Consider the following 8,913-nt stretch of genomic DNA (forward strand, 5'->3'; position numbering starts at 1 on the left):
AATAAATTGTGATAAATGATAATAATAATACAAGAAAAACAAAAAATATTTAGACATTTCATTATTAAAGTATCATTGATTTTGAAAGGAAAAAAAAACTTCCTAAAACTGGGGACTAGAGAGGTGGCTGAGAGGTTGAAAGCACTAAATGGTCTTCCAGAGGAAACCAGTTTCAGGGAATCTGACATGATATTCGGCCTTTCCCTTTCTATGTCCAGAGATTCTGGCCTGCACAGTCACCAGACATGCACACAGCACATAGATATCCATGTAGACAAAACACCTAAACAGGTAAACAAACAAACAAATTAACAAACCCCTAAAGCTGTTCCCATTGGAATAAGGTGTCTATGAAAGCCTAAATCTGTACTTCTAGGCCATGGTCATCCATATTTGGTTTTCTTCTTCCCTTATTCTCTTATGGTGGGAAATGTGTTTTTGCAGACACCTTCATGCCAGCTGGTGAAACAGGCTCTTGGTTTCCACCCCACACAACTTCTACACAGGCTTTGCTCAGACTTGAAGAGAATCACCATATGAAGGGAAAACCCAAGTATCATGCCTTCAGAATCCTTTGAACTTTCTTTCTTTTTTTTTTCTTTGGATAGGATCTCTAGCCCAGACTGACATCAAACTTCCTATGTAGCCAAGAATAATCTTTAACTTCTGATCCTCCTGCCTCCACCTCCTAAGAGCCACCACTCCCCACTTAGGAACTTTAGGATGTTCAACCCAGGGCCTCATGTGTGCTAGGCAAGCACCCAGCCAACTGAACTGTTACAGGTTCAGGAATAGCTGCTCACTGACCACTCAGACACCAAACTCAACAGATGTTTATTGAGTGCTAAACAGGAACTGACTGACCAGGGCCATAATCTGAATCCAGGCAGACTAGGAGTCTATTTGTTCCTAAAACAGGTTTTTTTTAATACAAAAAAAACTATAAGCAGGTAGCAACTAGGTAACAAAACTGTAACCAAGTGTAGGAAACAAACCGCAACCAAGTAACAAGCAGGTAACAAAAATGCAACCAGGTATCCAGGTGTAGGAAGCAACAGTACATCATTTTGGTTAGCTAGACAAAACTTTTCTAATGGACCTTTAATTTGATTGTTTCAGCAGTTGGGGGAATTTACAGTGTCCAGGTAACAAAGGTTTGAGAAATGAAACCATAGAGGCATAATCAAAATGAACACTTTGAAGCAAAATGGCTTCTGATATGCTAAAGGTACAGCAGGTGTTAACAGAGGAGCCATAGTTATGCTAACGAAAAAAATATGTCTCAAGAGAGGGACTATAGAATTTACGCAGGTTACAACAGAATGACCTGTCCAACCCTTTAAAGGCTCTTGTTTGACACAAAGACCATATTCCTGGGTGGAGCCTCTATCTCTCACACACTTCCTCTCCCGCTGTCCAGTTCACAGTCTGGTTTTCACTTCTTACCCTGAGCCTTTGCACCACCCCTTCCACCCTTGGAGTTCCACCTTCTTCCTGCTTCCAGCCCCAGCTGTAATTCCACACTCTCACAATGCGTGTTTGCTTCTTCTCTTTCATGGTGTCCAGGTCCTGTGCTTTGTTCCAGGTCCCACAATGAATTATTGAGTGTGAGTGTGTTTCCTCATCTAATGTCTGCCTTCCCAACAGCTCTTTGTATGCCTTGATATGGAGTATGTGTGTGTATGTGTGTGTGTGTGTGTGTGTATGTGTGTGTGTGCTGACCAGGAAAGGATGGGAATGGAACAGGTACTCAACCAATCACTGCTGAATGTAAATGTGGTGCTCAGCTGAGTCCCCAAAGCCCAGGTTCTGCATGACATTATGGATGCTGAGCCAGGGAACTCAGTTTCCCTGACAACCACAGGGACTCCCTCCCCTAGCCACACAAAAGCAAACAATAGAAATGGCCACTGGAATGACGTTACCTTCCACGGAGAAGGAGGGACTAACTCTGGCTGACTTTTGGGGTCTAGCTGAAGTCTGCATTTCAAGTATCCCCACCCCACCCCCAGACTCTTGTGTTAGAGGCTTCGTTCCCAGCATAGGCTGCTAAGTGGTGGAAAATTGAAAAGATGGCACCTAGTGGAAGGTTTATGTCATTAGAGGTGTGGCCTGAAGGGGCTTATGGAACATCAATCATTTCCATTGTCTCCTTTTGGTTTTCTTTCATGTCCCAACCATGAAGAGAACACCCTTGCTCCAATCTATGCTCCTGCTATCAACTACTTGCCCTTCACGGGCTACTAATAAACCCAGCCTACAGATCATGAACTTGACCTCAAAGCTGAACCAGAAGGCACTGCTTCTCTATATCGGGTGTTTGTTGTGGTGACGAGGAGCTAATCAACCCAGGGCCAGGTAACTTTGTCGCGGGTCTGTCCAGGGCATTACAGGGTGTCCAGCAGCCCCCTGGCTGCTTCCCGCTGGGTGCTGATATCCTCTACATTATAACACCTAAAGCCAAGTCCAGGCTGAAAGTAACTGTGGGAGTCGGAGGAATCACTCTAGTTGAGAACATCGGTGTCTCCACACCAATATTAGAGCATACGAACTTCCAGGTACTGGCTGCTCAATCTTAGAGAGAGGACTAAACCTCCCTGTGCCCATCTCCTCACTTTTAAAATGGAAGATAAGTAGCTGGGCGTAGTGGTGTACGCCCGTAATCCCAGACTCCGGGAGACAAAAGCAGGTGGATCTGTGAGTGCTGTGTCAATGGAAGCACCCAGAAAATAAGGCCACACCCATATCATAGGCTCTACAAAGCTGGTTGACTCATAGAACTGCTGTGACTGCAGAGAGTCAAATTATCTTGCAGCCATCTTTATCACCCTTTAGAGGCCACTCATTGCCAACTTCTGTGCTTCACCTAAAATCCTGTGACAATCAGGTGGCACATGCCTGTTATCCCAGGACTCAGGGAGGCAGAGGCAGGCAGATCTCTGTGAGTTCAAGGCCAGCCTGGCCTACAAAGGGAGTTCAGGTCAGCTCTGTCTACACAGAAAAACCCTGTCTAGAAAAACTAAATAAATAAATAAATAAAATTGAACGGAAGATAATTGTTCCCACATAGTAGAACTGTGAAAATTTAGTTTTTATCTGGAGAGCCAACTCAGCACAGTGCCTGGCCCTGTGCCTGTGTAAGCAAAGCATTGCTATCTCTGAACTGGAGAGCTGGCCAGGCGGTTAAGAGTACTTGCTATGCGACCATGAACTTCAGTTTGGATCCCAGCACCCACGTAGTAACTTGGGCATGGTCTAGTGCTCAGCTACCATCCCACAGCTGTGAGCGATGGAGACAGGGACTTGTCGGCTGCCAATCTAGTAAAAAACCGTGAGCTTTTCAGGGTCAGGGAGAGAACCTGACGGGAGGGAATAAGGTGAAGAGTGGTAGAGGAAGACTCTGCACACCCTCTCCTTTGGCCTCTCCACCCACACACATGCATGAGCGTACGCCATACACGCCACACGCATATGCAACACACGCACAGAGAGAGGGACAGAGACAGAGAGAGAATTAGAGAAGCAGCTTTGTTAACACAGAGAAAACACTGCTATCTTCATTTTTTCAGATGAGAAGAAAGTCGGAGACAAAGGCATTAAGCCACTGGTGTGGCCCCACTGCTCAAAGTGACATCAAAGGCACTCATTTGGTCTCAAAATGAATTCTCATGTCTAATTCTTTATTTACAGGTACCAAAAGGCCCAAAAAACTTCAGACCTTGCCTGAGCAATCACTGCTTCTGAGCTGGTGGTGTTGGAATGCATACATTATTAGATCTGCCAGGCTGAGCTAGGGAGAGTCCAATGAGATGCTGGCTTTGAGCACAAAATTCAAGGTAGAACCAAATAAATTAATAATCAAGACAATTTAACTATTTAAAGGCAATTTAACTAAATTGATAATGAAGGCAATTTAAAAATCAAGGCAATTTTACAAAATAATTATGTAATAATTTTACAAAATAATTTAAAATTTTATTTTGAAAAATAAAAATTTATGCAAAAATGCATGGCGAGCAGAATACCAGTATCTTAAATAAGGACACAGATGGGATCTTGCGTTTGGCATGACTTCAGCACTTTCTTTTTGCCTTAATCCTGCCTCTGGCATCTCAGGAGTGAAGGCTCTGTGGTGCCCCTTCAGGGTGGATACCATAGGAAGCAGCGCCCTCTTCTGGCAGGTGCGAGCATGGCTTCTCTGCTTGTGAGCTGGTCGCGGTTTTGCGTCTGCAGAATGCTGCCCCGCAGATTTACATCATAGGACAAAACGGTGCAAACGATGCCATTGCAGTCCCTTCCCCAGTCCCTTCCATTGCCTTCCCTCACTGCTTTCTGTGCAAACACGCACGGCAGGGCGATTCTAAAGCAGTTTGATGGCATCAAGCTGACCTTCCCAGCTTGACCACAAGAGGGCGCGATGAGGGAGTGGACCAAGAGGAAGAAGAAGAGGCCTTCTGAACTATATAGCTCTTTGTTTTTAGGGCTTTGTAGGGTCTTAGATTAAATTTATTTACTTACGATTAACTTCTTAGTTTAAAATAATCCCAGATGCACATACAAACCTCAAAAACAGTGCAAAGAAATCATATACTCTACTAAACTTTTCCTTTTCGCTAGTTGCCATGTATACAAGTTTTTCAATTCAGGGGGAGGCTCCTGACAGTGCAACTCTTTACCCTTAAACCTTGGGGTGTGTCCGGGCTGTGGTGGGGCATGCCTTTAATCCCATCACGTGGGAGGCAGGATCAGGCAGATCTATGTGAGTTCGAGGCCAGCCAGGTCCGAAGAGTGAGTTCCTGGACAGCCAGAGCTAAAATAGAGAAACCCTATCTTGAAAAACCAACCAACCAACCAACACCATCAGAGTGTGTTTCCCAACAAGTAGGTTTTCTTGACAACCAGTATTTCCAAAACCAGGTTTAACAACAGTACAGGATTGCTACCTAATCCAGTTTTGCCAGCCATTTCAGAAATTCCCTTCATACTATTTTTTTTTCCTTCCTAGATCCTGTCTAAATCATGCTGTCTTGTCTCAGGTCCCCTTTAATCTGTCAGAATCTGGGCCATGACATTCCTGATAGGCCAGGCTTTCTACCTGTCCTCAATGGGACTTAAGAAGCAGAGAAAGACAGTTTCTTCAGTTGGTCACTCTGGGAGGAGGGACAAAGAGGCCAGTGACCACCTGGAAGGTATGATAAAGGTGTGTGTAACTAAGCCATGATGGTGGTGGGCGGCCCCGCCCATACCGATCGAGCATAGTCTTGGCTGTCCTGAACAGTGGTCCAATATTTCATCAGAACTTCGTGAAATCACTTCCTGGGAGGCAAGTTTCCCTCTGGCTGACTTGAGGCTGGTCTGACAGGATCTCCCTTAGAATAGCTTTGTCCTTGCCAGAACCATTACATGAGCCCCCTCAGCCATGACCTTAAACTTTTGGAAGTGCACAGTCCAATTATTTAGTTAAAGCTCTCTAAGTGTGACTGGCACTCTTCCTGATTGGTTCCAGAGATTGCTGCTTATGCCTCTTGCTCCTCTCTCTCTCCCTCCCTGGGTCTCAAGTAGCCCAGGCTGGCTTCAAACTTGCCATTTTCGTTGGTTGGGATTACAGATGTGGCCGCCGTACTCACCTAGAACTTCTGTGTGTCATTGTGATGACCTTTGTGTAAGGTAGTGATTCTGGCAGTCTTTTATGGAAACTGCTACTAAATGACAGAGCTGTGAATCCTTCCTGGTTTATGTTAGGGTAAGCGGCAGGGTAGGAGAACAGGTTTGAGCAGATGTCCAACCTCAACTAAACAGTGACTCACAAGTGACACTCCAAGCGTGGAAATTCCCCTGTAAAGAAGAGCCTTCAAAAGTGGTCCCCAGAGCAAACTTAGATGCAGCCCAGTGCCAGTCATAGCATTCTTCTTTAAGACATCAGCCGTGAAGACTTTGAAACAAGTAGTTCTTGACCTGGGACTTGGAATCATTTTACACAGTGGGGTTTTCAGAGATTTACTCAACAATTTGTCCTCATAAGGGTGGAGGATGCCATGACAAAATCTGTTTCATGCTCTGCAAAAATCTCACTTTGATAGAACTATGTGTAGAAATTCTGGGACCATTAAAACAAGAATAGATTACTAAGAGGGGACACTCCTTTTCTACAGGAATGGACTTGTTCTGGCAAGAATGATACATTAAGCCAGGTGTGTCGGCACATGCCTGTGATCCCAGAACTCAAAAGGTGCAGGCAGAAAGTTGCAACTGTGAGACCAGCCTAAGGTACACAGTGAGACCCTTTCTCAAAATTCCAGGCTGTTACAGACCAGGTTCCCCCACTGTGATGTTTTCTTCTCATCCTGCTTCCTCCTTGTGTGTTTCTACCATGTGCTGAAGCAACATGAAGCACCCAGCTGCTGCTGCGAGTTCACATGGACTTTCTGTTCTCCTGAGCAGGGAGACAAGATGAACCTCTTTGGTGGTGGTGGTGGTGGTGGTGGTGGTTTTTTGGTTTGTTTGGCTTGTTTGTTTGTTTCAAGACAGGTTTTTTTCTGTGTAACAGCCCTGGTTGTCCTACAACTAACTCTGTAGATTTGTAGACTATGCAGGCCTTGAACTAACAGAGATCCACCTGCTTCTGCCTGTTGATTGGGGAATAAAGGTGTGTGTCACCTCACTTGACTATTTCTTTATAAATGACCCCACCTCCAGTATTCTGTTATACCATCAAAACCCAGACTAAGAGAAACATAAAAGGATGAATAAGATAGTTTCTGCCATGAAGGACTCAAAATTAAGTAGTTACTGGAACTAATAATCTTCATGACACTGAGTTTTCTAGGTCTCTGAAATATCTATATCCAATGGCCATGAAACAGTCACAATTTTGAACTATCACCCTAAGTCTTAAGCTTAAATAACTTTGAGCAGATGGCCACTTTTTGATCTAAACTATTATGATTTTTGACTGTAATTCTGGGAAGATTATTATAGGATTATTTTTAAAAACCTCTTTTATTTACATTTATTATCTTTTTCTCCCTACTCCACCCCAATCCCTTCCAATACTCCAACACCAGGAAGGAGAAAGAAAGAGTTAGTGAAAGAGGGGGCCACAGTTCTCTTAGCTGCATCCTGCTGGTCAGGGTTGTAGGGTTCCTTGGAGCCAATCCAATCCTTGTTTCAGGAGATCTCCAACTTCTTGTCTCAAAACAGCAACTGGGAGCAGCAAGGGGGAAGCAGGAGCAGCCTTGTTCTTTCTTGGAGCTCCACACTCTGGGCTCTGGAATTTATTCTCTCTTCAGAGTCCTCAGATTTAAACTATCTGCAGCTGGCAGAGTTCATCTTAGAGCCAAAATGGGCAAATCGTTTTCTATTATGGACCATCCGAATCAGTCCCACATCCCACATCTGGGACCAAAACAAAAATATGTTCATATCCACAACAGGTTACCACCCCAGTTTGCCCAAGCCTGAAGTAGGGTTGTTTCTAAGGTACTAGGTTTTCAACACTAAATCAAGACGTGTCACAAGCAAGTAAGAATTAGTTGCTCAGTCTAGCATTAGGGTCAGGATGGAAGGCTGAGAATGGGTAAGTGGGAAGGAACACACATAATTAACCTTTATTTTATCTAAGAATGTATTAACACATGGACAAACCTAAGGAGTAAGGAGTAAGTGCTGTACTGTTTCTGTTGACTAATAGGGTATAAACTGGAACGGAGACAGGGTAGACAACTTGTTAGAGAGTCCCTTGAGTGAATGGCAGAACAGACATGCCAGAGAGCAAGGGTGTGTCCCTCCCCGTTGCTTTGCATTGCCGTGAGCAGCTCCTGTGTTAATGTGGTACAGATAAAGTCCGGAAACTGCATTTAGAATTAATCCCGAGACTGAGAGCCAGCTCCTCTGAAAGAAGTCAGTGGAAGCTGTTTCCATGGAGACCCACTCACATCTAACCAAGCTGTGTTCAGATGTAGCCCCAATGGTGAGGAGGCGTCATCACTAAAATAATGTGCATTTCTAGCAGTTCCCCCAGCTTCTCCAACATTTGTGATTTTAATGGAGTCTTCATTGCAGCCTGCACCATGTGTTACACAAAGCCTGGCAGATTCTCAGGAGTGCCAGGCTGGTTGACAGCATAGATTCAGCAAACAATCCTGCCCCCTGCCTCTCATCTCCCTTCATTACCCAACCCTGAGGTTTGGTTTCCTGATTGTTAAATGGCAGAATTAAGGCTGAAGATGAAAGCAAATAGGTTAATGCATATCAACCAGAATGCTAGGCTCAGAGTTGGTAAGGAGGAAATGTTCCCTACTGCCAATGGCTAACTGCTCACCTGCCTTTTAATAAGACCAATCTGCTTGAGAACCGGCCGTGAAAGAGAAGGAACCAAATCACTCTGTTCTCTGAAGTGGCTCCATTCTAGCTTGGGCTGCAACACCTCACTCAGCTGTGTTTCAACATCTTTCCCTATTCTCACCCCTCAATCTGTTTCCTGCCACTATGGGACCAAGTGGTTCAAACATTGGAGCTGTTTCCATTCCCTGTGTAGCCAGCTGTGGTAGTATTTATCTATTTATTTAGCCAGCCCATGCTGATTGTTCCTGACCTCATGATATTTCCTTGGCTTTTATGTCTCCTCTAATCTCAGTCCATGTAAGAGTGAAGTAGGCATGGATTTTTTTATATGAGACATAAGAAGCAGCACATGGTTCACTGTAGCATGTCATGAAAGCAGCCTAGATGACAACCAACAGATGGGTACATAAAGAAACTTTGCTATGTGTGCACAGAGGCATTTTATTCAGCCATAGGGGGAAAAACATTTGCAGGAAAATGGCCCAAACTAAAGATTATCATACAAAGTGAACCAGACTCGGAAAGACAAATACTATACGCTTTCTCCTATATGCAGAATCTAGATCTTTT

This window comes from Meriones unguiculatus, chromosome 9, assembly GCF_030254825.1.
Source record: "Meriones unguiculatus strain TT.TT164.6M chromosome 9, Bangor_MerUng_6.1, whole genome shotgun sequence".
Lineage (NCBI taxonomy): Eukaryota > Metazoa > Chordata > Mammalia > Rodentia > Muridae > Meriones > Meriones unguiculatus.